The 10000-nt window shown below is 37.7% G+C and overlaps 1 long non-coding RNA gene across 3 annotated transcripts in view; it reads left to right on the forward strand.

Moving 5' to 3' along the window:
• Positions 1-10000, forward strand: part of LOC137982730 (uncharacterized) — an 18764-nt gene that overhangs the window by 5844 nt on the left and 2920 nt on the right. The window contains exons 1-2 of one of the 3 annotated variants that reach the window (XR_011118805.1): positions 6657-6842; positions 8750-8785. This is a non-coding gene — a long non-coding RNA (uncharacterized lncRNA). Of the gene's footprint in view, positions 1-6656; positions 6843-8449; positions 8663-8749; positions 8786-10000 lie in introns of those variants that run through there. The other 2 variants (XR_011118806.1, XR_011118804.1) reach the window with 2 other exon arrangements.

Genomic DNA, 10000 nt, shown 5'->3' on the forward strand with positions numbered 1-10000 from the left:
ACCGGGCCCAGACTTATTCCAACCTGTAAACTCCCTGCAAATATTTCCACTACACTGTAAACATGCTGTGAATCGATGAAACAGACAGGGGTTTGAACCTGTAAAAGCCTTGTAAATTGAAAAAGAGAGACTGGTTTGACCCTGTAAAAACCTTGTAAATTGAAAAAGGGGAACTGGTTTGACCCTGTTAAAAAATATTGCATATTATAATTGAAAAAAGACTTAACTGACCACGCAAAAACCTGGTTTAAAAAAAATCCCAAGAAACATTTGACAAGGATACCTCCATTGGCTTGACTTTTAATGGCAGCAGATTTTTTACAACATCAAGGCTAGTTACAGTAAATAGATTTATTATATAAACACCAATGAAATACCAAATGGGCTTTCGCGCAAAAACATGATATCTTCACACGTGAAGATAACTTGTTATTTTCACACGTGAAAATATCACTGTTGCTACGGTTACATATGAAAATCGCGCCTTTTGATGCCTTTTGTGAAATGATTTAGTATTTCATTGGTGTTTATAAATAGAATGTTACATGGCCGCTTGGAGATACGAAATTTCTCTTCTCGTGTTGAAAAATATTTCTCTCGTTCGCTGCGCTCACTCGTGAAATATATTTCGACACTTGAAGTGAAATTTCGTATCTCCGCACGGCAGTTTATCAAATATACAATTCTATCAATCCTTCAAATACGAATAAAGTACATGTTAATAATTGAGGTCATCATTCACCGATAAAAATGCATTTCTAACCATAAACACATAATAAGTAAGTTTATAATACATGTTTCAAAAGAAACTTCTGCCATGTTCAGTTACAGTCGAAGCTCTCACTGCGACCACTCTCGTAAGTGACCAGCTCCAGTTACGACCACTAACGTAAAACCCCGTTTTAAATTTCACTTAAACTCTCTAAAAGTGAACGCTCTCGTAAGCGATCGTTCCCGTAAGCGACCGCGACCACCTTTGGGATTACCCAGCAGGATTTTTTCGTTGTTTTTAAGCTCTCGTAAGAGACCACTCAGAGTCTCATCTATGAATGTCAACACTATAATAAAAACACAACCCACTCCACTGAGAATTTGAAAGAATGTGACAGTCCTCAGGGGCACCCAACGGATCTGTTCCTCACATTATCTGTTCCCCAGAGGAATCTTGCTGGCTGGCAAAAATACAGGTGTTTCGATGAGCTGGCTGGGAAATTTTGTTATTGATAGAGGTTTTGCCTGGGAATTACTGACTTTTTCTAGCATTTCAACCCGAGCTGGCTGCAGAAACTCCGAAGACTGAGGACGACTAAAAAAAAAACCCCTTCCCTCTCCCAGAGAGTAGTCACAAACGTACGACGGCTGGTCAGAGTGATTGCGCTTGCGGAAAAAAACCTGTTTTGTCCCGGTTTTGTCGCTTTTGTTCGGTCGTTTTGGCTCGAGAGATTTGAAAGCGCGCGGAATTCCTGGCTGGGAAATAAATTTGATCAGCTGGCTGGGAAACCAACCAATTTTATCTAGCTGGCTGGGAAATTTCTTGTGTGTCTTGCTGGGAAAAAGGAACAGATAATGTTTTCCCAGCAACACTGAAAGACACCTGAAAATGCCTTAATAACATTTATTTTCATTAACTGGGGTATAATAATACATTTCACAACAAATTGGTCGTTGGGTGCCCCTGAGTCCTGCACCGGCCTCTCTTTTGTACTGGTTTGTGCTTACAGATAATTACAAAATCTTCCGTTCACAGTTTTGCTTTAACGAGCATGTGCTTGAGTGATTTACTCCTCTTGTATGAATGATATGGAAGGAGGTTTCTTGAATATGTTTGCCAGCAATGGCTGGTTTTCAACTATGATAAAACTCCAGGTGCGCGCCAGTATTGCTTGAAGATTTGACACTGCTGGGTTGTATGTTGTGACAAATGGTAAAATTTTCTCGGTGGTTTTGGCCTTTGGTTTAAGAGCCGACTGTTTTCCAGAGGAATTGACCTCAGAAAGTGCTCTCTCGATAAGGTACTTAAGGTAGCCTCGCTCTTCAAGGAGTGCTTTAAATCTTTTGGAATGTCTTGGCTGGGAATGTCTTGTAAAGATCTTTTGGCAGATGTGAATGACAGTAAAGAAGTTCCCACCGTTATCTCAGTACCATCAATAAAAATTTACAAATCCCAGAGACATTTGCTGAAAGCTCTCGTAAGCGACCCTCCTCTATTGTTTATAATTTTGGTCCCTTACGAGGGCCCATTCTCGTAAGCGACCAGCTCTAGTTGCGACCACTTTTTCGAATTTCCTGGGTGGTCGCTTACGAGAGCGACTGTAGTCAGACATCTGCAGAATTTTGAACATTGCCACGCCTCATGTTCAGCAAATTAGGGCCTGTTTACATGGAGATAGGGTGACCCTTCTAGAAGGGGCACCCTCTTAGAAGGGTTACTCTTGCCTATTGTATTTTCCGGTTTGGTTTACATGAGAGGTAGGGTCACACTATCTGCTTGGTAGGGTAACCCTCCTAGGAGGGCTAACGTTTTGCCATGTCAACACTTGAGGTAGGGTCACCCTTCTAGAAGGGTCAACTTTTGAGGGATTGGATTACTGTTAGATTGCCGCGAAAGTCTGTAATGGTTTAAAGCGCGTGTAAGCCCAGGGAATATTTTCGCCGTTCTGTGCTGGCCAAATCGTTTGAACAGAGTTCAGAACAGTCGGAGGATAGCAGTGTCGACATTTCGCGAAAAGACCTAGATGATGATGAACCAATTGTCGACGAGAGTACGAGGGAAAGCCGCTCGACTCGGAAAGATGTGGAGGACGACTTGCTACGAAAATTCTAAGAAAGAAGTGGTCATGGACATCGGAAGTGGTGCAGATACTCCTGAAGTACATTACAGAATTCAAAACCTAGTGCGAGTTTAACGGCGTGGACTTCGAGGCTGATCTATCCACAATGAATGCAGAAATACGCCGATGCATGGCGTTCGATTTCCCCTAAAATTTTTGCCCTGAAATTGTTCAGGAGCCGGGAAAAGAACTTAAGGATATGAACAGCGAGGAATATGAATTTCACCGAAAAGAGCTGTTTGTCTCCCTCGGCGTCAGATTCAATAATCGCGATCGCCTCAGGGCCAAGACTTTGCATGTAAAGGGGGGCTATCTTTTGCCCCTTATAGAAGGGTGACCCTCCTAGGAGGGTCACCCTTTCTGCATGTAAACAGGCCCTTAGATCACGTTTCAACCAGTTTTCAACTTAAGTTAAAAGAGGCTATTTGTATTCAGAGAAACAACCCTCTTTGAATCAACAATTACACTATGTCAATCTAAAACTATCTTTAATTTCACGCTATACTTATTCCATTGTTACTATTTTTCACTTTAGCATTTTCTATTTAATATTATAAATTCAGCTTCCATCCCTTAGTATTCTGACTAACTGAGGATGGCAGAAGTTTCTGTTGAAACATGTATTATAAAATCAAAGGTTTAGTTGTTTTCTCAAAATTCTTTACTTTTTCTTTGCACATTATTTTCGTTAAACAATCTTTGTCCAAGCGACCTTCACAATTAAATCACTTTTATTTGAGTTGCTGTTGTAAAGAATGCCAAACTTTTAGGACTTTACTTGACCACAAAAATGTAATTTTGGCCTTCAAGTAGAGGAGGCTAACCATAATTGCTTGATCTTTTGGAACCTTCAAACAGAAGAGCAAACATTTCCTGTCAGGATTTACTAAAAAATTTACTGTAACAGTAACTTGACATAATTATACATAAAGAGAATGATTTTGTCTTAACAAACATGTGATAGCTACTTTGACTTTGTTGGTTATAATGGGAATGTCTTGAGGCCTGGCCAAACGGGAAATAATTGGCATTTAAACAACATCGAATATTGTTTGGTGACCAACCATTTTACCATTCGGCCACCTTGTTTGGTGCTCTTTGATCGTGTTTGATAAAAATTGAAGGCCATCAAATATTCGATCAAAAAACATAAAGCATTTCTTTTGTTGTCATTCTTGATGGGCCAACTTTTGTTTGACGCATGCATGCATACCACGCTTGCTCAGCCGCTTGTACCCACGACATGTTTTTTACGTATTTGTGAGGAGTGTGATCTGAGTTAGATCAATCATGTCTTAACCGTTTGGCCACTCACTTCAAGAGCATGTTTGGTCACCAAACAATTTGTTTGATGTTGTTTAAATGGCAAACATTTCCTGTTTGTCAAGGCGCTTATGATGCTCCATCAACTGTCCTTATGCTGTGTAAAGGCTATTGCAAAATAAAATTGGCAAAGTATCTTAATTGTCAAGATGTGTGTACATTGTACTTACAAAACGTGTCTTCAACTACTCCAACTCTTTTTCTTTTATTTTCTTTCATCTTTGACTTTCATAGTCTGACACTTCCTAAATGTACAAAAGGCAGGTGTACCATTAAAAAAATTAACTTATTAGCACTGGAAAATATTTAATTAATAAACATTTTTGTAGGGCTTCCCAGTTGATTATAATTTTGTTGAGAGTAATTATAGACATGACTAGTGTTTAAAGTTTGATCTATTATTGGATTAAAAAAACTTGCATGAATATTTCAACCAGTCAGATGCAAAGCTAAGACCAATAATTTTATTGCAACTTAGTCACTCTACATGTAGGTTTCCCATACTTGGCAGCAGCAGCTGCATTGGATTGGTTAGCATTCTGACTAGGACATATTACTCCAGTTTATGGTTAATTGAAAGGTACAGTATTTCATTCAGAAAATACTCTGGTGTGTAATTACTTTGGTCTTGTTGGTTTGGCAACATTACAATAAATAGACAAGTTTCATATTCTCACAGATGGACTGGAATCAGCATCAAATAGAGGCTCATGCAGAGGAATGCAAATTATTTTCCTTTGCATCAGCCTCTATTTGATGCTTGATCCAGTCCAACCGTGATACTACTGGTCAATTGAAGACCCCTCTATCAACTTCATTATTAGGTAATCACATGTTGTGATTTCCAGCGTAATTTGGAATAAATAATCACAAGTAATTTTTTTCAAAGACGACCAAAATCGCACGAACCTGTAGGGCTAGTGCAATTTGTAGTCTTTGAAAAAAATTAATCGTGATTATTTATTCCAAATTGCACGAGAAAAATCATTTGATTACTTATTGATAATTTATATGAAAAAAATCGAGACGGTTAACTAGAAGTAATGCACGCATTTCACGCAATCAGCAGGGTTCTCCCTAGTTTTCAGCACAACTGGTAAGGGACCTTTTCAAACCGGTAAAGGATTTGTTTAATGTTAGACGTTCTGCAAAGGATAACGACTTCCGAGTGTTTGCAGGCGGTAACAAGTGCTCTTACAAGCGGTAAATTTTACCTGTTACCGCCTGATAAGGAGAACCCTGAATCAGGGAAAAATTGCGCCATCCAAGGCTTGCACTTATTTTGAAAACAAAACATTTCATTGGTTCTGACCAAAGCGTATTGTTTATTAGCCAATCATAATCCAGAATTTCGATGTGTAATTTACACTGGTATTACACCTTTTTCGCACTGCATTACACTTGGACTGCACTGCTCTCAGACAATCAGAATCGAGTAATTTTTTCATGTATATTATTAAACATGGAATATCAATATTAAGTAATAACAATTGTGCATTACAGTGTATCCTATGTGCAACAAAGCATAGGGAAACTGCTAACAATACATTTATTGGCTAAAAACAATATTGCTGAAATGAGTCTAAAACTCCCTAAAACTAATTGGAAATAGCAATGTCATATCCCCCCAACAAATCAAGATTTATCCAAGATGGTTAAGATACTGACAGAAGTATTAATTTTACATGTAAGAATAAAAATTAGCGAAATAAATTAGTGTTACCCAACGTTTCACTGTCACCCAGACTGTGATGACATCACTTTCAAGTAACAAAAAGATTCTTTAACCTACCTGTAGTAACTACAGTACCGCTCAGATATACGTTAACTGCGCATACGCAGTGTATACGCATATACGCGTATGCTTATACTCACATACGCGTATACTTATACGCACATACGCGTATACTTACACACACGCGTATATTCATGCGCGTCTGATTTTCCTTTGTTATTCAATACCATAAATTTTTTTTTGTGTTGCATTGTTGAGTAAAACAAAGAACTTTTGGATCTGAACAAAGCCACGAGCCGATAACAGAAAATTTACATACTGCAAAAGCTATCACGTTACAAACGCGCAGGTCGCTTCCCGTCGCGAATTTTTTGGATAACAAGCAAAAGTAATTCAATGTTTATGAATCACAAGGGAAACAAAAATTTGTCTTAAGTTTGGCATTCAAATGCGTGTATCGTTTGTGGCCCATTTACGCAAAAATGGCCTTATGGATTCATTGAAAACCGTCAAATTTTTTTCATTGCCCCGGTGCGTGATTTTCAATTTCACGGCGTGAATACGCCGTAATCACTCTACGATAAGAAACTTTCACTCTTGGCATGAAACTATTCATGCCGTGAATGATCGGTGAAAACTTTCACGTCGTGAAATTAAGGGTTAAAATTCACGTGGTGAAATTGAGAGTGAAAAATAATATTCACGGGTGTGAAATTGATCCAATCGAAAGATAAATCAACAATTCATTTCCATTTTACCTTTCCGTTCAATTTAAAACTTTTTATGAAGAGAAGCAACCAACTCATAAATGGGAAACAATTTCTTTAGTATCGTATCATTTTGATACTGCTGGTTTTAAACTGATAGCAAATTAAAGTAGAAGGGAATGCCCGAACAACGATGTATCAAAATTTGCATACGACTCACATCAAGAGCTGAGGAAATCGTGACAGGTAATGCAACACCTTTCAAATAGGAGTAGAACTTCCGTCGAACTCGAAGATTTTCCGAGAATTGCATGTTTATTGAGGGTGTGCCTTTTGTATATTATTAATTCTCTCTTTTGATAGTGTGGAACAAAATAACTCTGAACCTGAACTGTATGTTTATCGATGAAATAAACATCCGTGCGTGGGTTCGTCGTATTCCGAAAGCGACAGCTGTTTGTGGAAGTGCGTCTTTGTCATGTAGTTCGTAGTCGTGTACTATTTTAGTGCTGTCAAGCTACATGTATTCTTTATTATAACAATAAGCAAGCTAATGAGGCAGACGCGTATATCGGTATACGCACATACGCGTATGGTTATACGCACATAACGCGTATGGATATACGCACATACGCATATAGGTATATGCACATACGCGTACAGATATATGTGTATTGTGCGCATATTTTGGTTAACGTATTTCTGAGCGGTACTGTAATTTATATGTGTGAGGTTATGGGAACGATTAACACATATTTTTATAGTGTTGTACTTAACATGTATGCATGTAAAGTATGTTCAAATTAAACAAAAAGTTTTCTGTGGATAGTGTCCAATTATGTGTTCAAGCTTGGTAACTTAGACAGACTAGTTTTCCATTGCATTTCTTCAATACCAAAAAGTTACTTGTAAGGTCGCCAACAGTTTTAATTCTATGAATGAAATGATATACATGTATGAAATGAACCATGTATGATGATGATGATGATGACGATGATGATGATGATGAACTTTATTCATGTGTCGATGTATTGAATTGCGGATATGAAATCAAGTGGAGCTATAGTGATCCTCGCAGTTATGAACGCAATTTTTGCAATTGCGTAGAGAAGTCTGAAAAATTCAGGACTTCAACGGAGTTTGAACCATGACCTCAAAATGCCAGTGCGGCGCTGTAACCAACTGAGCTTAATGAAGCAACTGATGTTGGTTGTTGGTCATTTGTGGGTTCATTGTGTTCCCGTGATGAATGAACCAATGAATGTAATGATATATGAAACAAATCATATATTGAACTCGTCAAGTGGTGGGGTAGTTTAATGCCACAAACAATACTAGTTTTAATCCAGAACCTAAAAAAATCGTGTTTGGCTTGTTCAAGCAAAGCCTTGCTGGGCATGGAACTACGAGAAAGTTTAACTTTACTCTCTTGTACGTGACATATGACACCTATTCAAATAAGCTAAAAGAGAGCTCAAATTATTTTGTCTGAAATTTGTTAAATAACATTAATTTTAAATACAAGGTCGAGAAATTTACATGATTCAATTTACTTTATTCGCCCTCTTTGATTGTTCACTCAGTTTCCCTGCATGTCAGTATGCGATTAGCTGCCTATTACATCCTGTTTTGGCTTGTATGTCATATAATTATAAGTTGTATTTGTTTTCTTTTTTTTTTTATAAATATGTATCTTCATTATTGGTATTCACGTGTAATGTAAACTTCTGTTGTGTATTCAATAACAATAAATAAAGAAATATATGTTGAACTGCTGATATGAAATCAAGTGAAGCTATGATCCTCAGTGGCTTCATAGCTCAGTTGGTTTAATAAAGCATCGCACCAGTGGTTTTCATCAATATGTTAATGGAGTGCTGGCTAGTGTAACTGATGTACTCTGCATTGCACAGATCAAATTGATAATCATACTCCACACATTGCTGGTTAAACTTTTGACACCCAAACCGGTCTAAACCGGCCAGACTTAGTATTTACTCTGTCTAACGCCAGACAATTTTACTCATCAATGGGAAACCCTTGGGAGTCAATGGGTTAATTTAAAGGTGGTTTCAGTTCACACAGTTTAACATCTTCACCAATTTTGCAGCTTCTGATCACTGGTGTAAGAGTGTGATTTATTTTTTACTCAGATCAGATACCGTTCTTCAGCAACTGCATCAGTACTGGTAAGTATTGCATTAATACACATATTCATTCTTACATGTACCTGCTGGTCTACCGGTATTTACTGCTGCACTCAAAGTCTCATTTCTACAATCTCGAATCTTATTGTTTTGTGGCGATCAAAACATTTAATTTAATTAACAATAATTATATTGATTCAAAACCAATAAATATTACCAATAGTCTAAAACCTTGACATGTAATATGAATTGTCATACTGGTACTTGAACTGTGGAGAATCAAATGAGTGAAAGATCATCAGAGTTTTGTTTGCTGTTTTCAGCAGCAAAAGACAGACCTGAACTGAAAAAAATAGGCCTGAATGGTATGTGATAACTGACCTCTGTGATACCGCTGCAACCGCAACGCTCAGGTCAGGGTTCAAATCCTGTTCAGCCCTGAAATATTCAGGTCTATCTTTCACTGCTGCTTAAACAGCAAGCAAAACTGTAATGAACTTAGTCTCTCCTCAGTCTAAAACCATATCGCACACTGAAATGGAGCAACATGATCTTTACTGTTGTTATCTTCTTTTGGATCTTTGGTTTCGGAGTGTTGATCTGCATCCAAGGCAAGAATGATGATAACACCAGGACACTACATCAATGAACATGCTGAATGTTTGAAAATAAAATGCTCACCAAAGTTGGAATAAGAACATGATCTATCCAAAACCTACATGTACATTAACCCATTGACTCCTGGGGGTTCTTCATTGATGAGTAAAATCGTCTGGCGTTAGACATAGTAAAATACCAAATATGGCCGGTTTAGGCCAGTTTAGGGGTGAATGGGTTAAATTAACCCAAAACTAGAACATTACCTACATGTTTGTAAAGGTGCATGTACTTAATAGAATATCATATTAAGTAATTAACAATCAGATCACTTCAGGGCAAAGATAACTTGTGAAGGGTCATGAAATGTAAAATAAAATTATAACAAAAGCAATGGTCATACCCATGACTTTCCTTTGAACACAGTGGGGATTTCTGTCCCCTTCTTCTTTATGTTAAGGTTTCTTTCCTAAACAGGATTAAAGGCACGTGTTAGTATGTTGTACTTTTAGCATACAAAAACATAATAAACGACAGTAGTTGTACTGCCACTGAAAGAGTCACAAATTTATTTCACCTTTTTCTGATAAGAAGGTGGCTTTCTTAATGACCTAATGATGGTGCTGATGTCCTTTATGGCTTTTGCAGCTTCTACATGTA

Source organism: Montipora foliosa, chromosome 13 (assembly GCF_036669935.1).
Source record: "Montipora foliosa isolate CH-2021 chromosome 13, ASM3666993v2, whole genome shotgun sequence".
NCBI classification, from domain to species: domain Eukaryota; kingdom Metazoa; phylum Cnidaria; class Anthozoa; order Scleractinia; family Acroporidae; genus Montipora; species Montipora foliosa.